This window comes from Montipora foliosa, chromosome 6 (assembly GCF_036669935.1).
Source record: "Montipora foliosa isolate CH-2021 chromosome 6, ASM3666993v2, whole genome shotgun sequence".
Classification (NCBI taxonomy): Eukaryota; Metazoa; Cnidaria; class Anthozoa; order Scleractinia; family Acroporidae; genus Montipora; species Montipora foliosa.
Genome location: NC_090874.1, coordinates 56,283,789 through 56,288,788, shown reverse-complemented (window position 1 = coordinate 56,288,788; position 5,000 = coordinate 56,283,789). Strand labels below are relative to the sequence as shown.

Genomic DNA, 5,000 nt, shown 5'->3' with positions numbered 1-5,000 from the left:
GAGTGGTTTAAAGCAGTTCCGAAAAATCCCACATTGTCCACACCAATCATAAGAAACCCCCAACTCGACCATGTGCTTGCTAACATGCTTGCGCCATTTGTTCCACAATCCAAACTAGCCGGCTATCACAATATTTCCCCTTCCTTCCCGCTGACTGATTGGTTCAGCCTTTCACCAACCGCAGGAGGTCCGTTTTGGAATTTGGAATCCAGCTGCGCATGCTATCGAGATGAACTGTCAGGTTCTTAAAGTAACTGAAGGGGAATACTGCTTCATTAATCAAATCGGGAATTTATCAGGCCTTCCTTTTTTGTAATTTGTTTAGTTTTTAGTAGTGTGGTCTAGCATATCCATCAGAATAACTTTACAGAGAACATGCGCCGTATAACTGTTGTAACATCATAATTACTTTCTTGTTCCAAATTTAGGTGACAATTTTTGTTCTTTGCACTCCGTTTTCTTTGGCAAAAGAAGGAGAAAAGTACACGGAATCATCGCTGTCGGGTTTAGCGGATGACGTGCATTTGCAAGCTGTCGGTGATCAACCAGAAGAGAAACGCAAAGAAACATCTCCCAAATCAGCGTTTCATGTTCTGAAAGATCAGTACGCCGCAGGAAAATTTAGGGACGGTTCAATCAGTTCGGTATCTGACAAATTCAAAACGATGGTGCAGAGAAGTCAGAATGGATGCGTTGAAAGAAAGGAATGGAAATCTGATAGTTGTAATGGTTCGGGTGTGCTAGTTCACTTTTGTCGTGATAGAAGCTTGGTTCATTGTCAGTCAGCTATTCCATGCCATGGGTATAGAAAATGTGTACCTATTAAGACATATTTCACATCATGTAATCGCAGCTTTGTAACAGGTTGTAAATGCGACGATACGTGCGGATAAAATAACGCTTCACGTGCATAATACACGAAATAAGATGTAAACGTCAAGTTATTAAAATAAAAGTACTTCGTCAAGGCGACGATTAAAAATTTGATCTGGCCGTTCGGATAATAGATTTAAGGCTAGTGCGTTTTCTAAGAACCTCCACCCTCTCCCCCCACCCCTCATTAACCCAACCCACCAATGCAACTTAAAGAGACAAATTCGCCTAACGAGTCACGTTACTTGAATTGGGTGTTTACATCTATCCATGGCCTCTGCGTGCATATGCTGTGTGCACCATGTTCGTTGTTGCTGCTGTGCTCTTGCAAATGGAACCAGTAGTTGGTCAAAATCTTTGAGGAATTTTCCAAAAATCGACTGTGGCTCTTGCTTAGACTGGTTAAATCGCGGAGGAAAAAAGAAACGCCGTGGAGAAAAGCCACAAGTTCTTTCTCTAGGTGTATCTTTTGACATTTACACCGCCGAAGAATATAGAGATTTTTACGTGAAAGCTCCTTGTTATCGATCTCTCAAAAAGAGTAACGAACCACATCTCTTGGTAGTAATCTTAAAGGAAATAGAAGATAATCAAGCAGCGGTTCATCGAGCTCACTGTTCGTATGAAGGAGGAAGTGTGAGGCAATGTAATCATAAATTTGCGTTGCTTTTTCAATTGGATGATCATTTGTGTTTATAAATCAAGGATACGCCAAGCGATGTTATTTGCACAAGAGTAGTATACTAAGTGGGGGTTCTGCGGCGGGTGGATCAGTGGATAATGTGGATCGAGCAATTCGATCCACATCTTTCGCCCCTAACCCTTAACCCCAATCCTTCCCCCAAACGGGTTAAAAAGCTATTTTTCAACTTTTCGCCTTTCCTCACATGATGTTACTGCGTTAGAGTTGTCGTAAACCCAATAACACTTTTCTTTTCTATGAGACGTCAATTAATATTTAATAACTTCAACGGGACTGATACACTTGATTGCGCACATACTAAGAGTCCTTATTGTTTTCGATGAGAATATAATGGTTTAATAACTTGAACGGGATCGTCACAATTGATTGCACATATACAAACTGCACAATGAGCTATGTCCACACGCCTGAACATGCCAATTGACGTCGCAATAACAACTATATTAGCAATTAAAACAAGATAAATTAGGGAAACATTCGTTCATTTCAACGCGAGTGCTAGCAGAGTGTGGATCAAAGAAGAACTCTTCCTTCGTAAAATGGCTATCATCTCTGAAATTTGTGAGAAAGGCGGCACAAGAGGACGATTCATGGCGACTTTTCTTTTACTTCTGAACGGTGTGGCGATGCCTTTAATCGAAAAGATGCATTGAAGCGCCACATGAAGAAACCTTCTCAAGAGAGAACTCACCAATGTCATTCTTTTTCTCGAAAGTTCTATCGCCATGATAAGTGTTTGGAACACCAGAAGGTATGCGAGTTTGAGAAGTTTGAGGAACGTCGAGACGGCGGCAAGCGAAAATATCTCGAAGGAGAGGAAAATGGAGAGCACAGAGCAAAACAATCGAGATGGGATGACGCAATGGTCAATACGACTACGGAGGGGAATAATGTACACTCGGGCGAAGATACTGGTTGTTCTGAGAATCCTTGCGCTTTGACGACCGCAATGAAAGACTCCCTGAAAAGCTTCAAGTTAAAGCCTCGAACTCAAGAGAAACACGACTTCAGGATGTTATTACACCTTTAGAAAAAGTCACTGGTCAATCGCCTAAGCCAAGAACTAACAACGAAGAGAGGACTCAGGTGGTTCGTGAGTGTTCAAGTTAAGTTAATCAAACCGAAAGCAGATGTTTCTGACGAGATCTCAGAACCTCATTTTCGCAGTTTTTGCATGACAACCGTGAACGATTACCATGAAGATGAAAAAAATCTCGACGAAGCAAGCCAGAAGATTTTAAGAAACGGTCCAGATAAGAACGGTAGCAACAACGGCAACGAACATGTTGGCATTCAATGGTATGCAAAAAGGTGATAACTTTTCTGTAGTCTGTACTTACTTCTGATTGGCTTAAACAGCAAAAGCTAACAAAACTTCATAAAAGCAGTATTATATTCATCCTTACTTTCCAACCATCTTCCATCTTTCATCTGGTCTCAGTTTAAATAAATTCCACAGAAATCGTATGTGGGGAACATGTAAAATTGTAAACGTTTCTTGGCTTTTGTTTTGATCAACTCTTGTGATTGGTCAAAATCTTTTAACACAAAAAAGCGCCCTTTCAAAGTGGGCTGTAAATGAATTTTATTGCGTTAACGGCTTTCCTGTAGGTTTATGCATTCTCTGTGTAAAAATGATAACATTCCTATGTGGGGAAAGCCCCGTTGCCGCATAACAAAGGAAATTGCTATCCATCTTACACGGATCATTACTTAAGTGCTTTCTCAACGTATCGGAAGGATGGAAGTGATTGGACACTATCACAAATCCTGCACCTCGATTTGAAAGTAACTCAGTACAAACCATTGAAAGTTTCTAGTCATTTGCCTTTACCCAAAAAATTATCATTAACGTTGAAAACGAGGATAGCAAGTGCTTCATGTGGAGCGTTTTGGCGGCTTTACATCCCATCCAACGCAAAGCTAACCCAGAGCGAATTCATCATTACCGACTCTACGCGAATGAAGTCACCACGGATAGTATTGAGTGTCCTGTAACTGTCAGCAAGATCCCAAAGTTTGAGAAGCAAAACAAGATTGCCATCAACATGTTTGGATTTGAAGGAGGAGATTTGTTCCCCGTGTACCTCACCAAAGAACGCGAGTTTCCCGTGCAAGTCAACTTGCTGTTGTTTTCCAAAGGGGAGAAACGTCATTACTGCCTCATCAAAAATCTCAACCGACTTCTTTCCAGTCAAACAAGGCACAAAGCTCAAATGTAGTACTGCCCTTATTGTCTTCACGGCTTTGTGCGGGAATAGCTACTTGAAGACCACAAGCCACTGTGTAGTCAGCATGGACCTCAGAGAATAGAGCTGCCCAATGAGGATAACATGTTTCTCCAGTTTAAGGGATTTCCAAAAAAAGGCTACGAGTTCCCCTTTGTTATTTACGCTGATTTCGAGAGCCTGACCACAACAATTCAGTCCGCCTGGGTTGCTCAGGGGCAAATTAATATGTATTTGCCCACTGGGTATCCCATAATAGCTACTTGAAAAAATGGAAATCAAAATGGCCGCCGTATCTGCAAAAAAGGCTATTACCCTGCAAGAAAACGCTAGAAGTGTCGGGAAAGTATTAAATTGTTAGGAGAATGGGTACATGTGAAATTCGAGCAAACTTACTTGAAGTACAGAGTTTAAAAAATGCCTTCCAAACGATCAGCCGGACGATAATCTTCTATTTTAAGTTACTTTTCAAAATGGTAAGTGACTAATTGTTTACCTCTTATTCCTTTTAGGCTAAAATTCGTAATGTTAGACCAGAAAAGCGTGTTTAGGCCGTATACTCCTTGCATACGGAACCCGCGCCCGCAGTGTGCGCGGCAGTCAAAACTGTGCTATCCTGTCAATCATTTGCCCTTTCACCGGAAACGGTGCATTTCGGTTGTGCGTAAATGACATTGTTGTCGATCTACCTCGTCGAAAAGACGCGACCAAAGTCTTCGCGAAGTTAACATAACTAAATACATTATTATCATACGGTTTGCCTTCTTCTTACACTTTACACTAAAAATGACAATACTTCAGCCATTGCTGACCACGTCAAGGCCACTGACATAACATCAAGTGGGATCATTTTGATATTTTAGCGAAGGGCAAAACAGACTATCATTGTAAAATACAAGAGACCTTATTTATTCAAGAACTTGAGCCGGCTTTCAACGTCAACGTCGGAAGTGAAAAGCTGATGCTTTATTAATCTTTTCTGTTTTTATTATTATTATATATTTTCTGGTAAGTATTTTTTCTTAATCTAGGTTCAGTCCCCTCGTCCGCTTTGTTATATATAATAGCTGTTTTTAACTTTCAACCGTACACTTTTAAAATGTATGTAGAGGCCCATACGAAACGTCAATTCATAATCAAAATGAACAAGTTCAATATGTTTATCACGGCTGTTTGTGTCTTATTTTTTAATGTCT

General features: G+C 40.6%; 1 long non-coding RNA gene across 1 annotated transcript in view; it reads left to right on the top strand.

The window, feature by feature from the left end:
- The window catches only part of LOC138006059 (uncharacterized), a 1,370-nt gene extending 383 nt beyond the window's left edge, over positions 1 to 987 (top strand). The window contains exon 2 of the long non-coding RNA XR_011123840.1: positions 429 to 987. This is a non-coding gene — a long non-coding RNA (uncharacterized lncRNA). The remainder of the gene's footprint in view (positions 1 to 428) is intronic.
- The last annotated feature ends 4,013 nt before the right edge of the window (positions 988 to 5,000 follow it).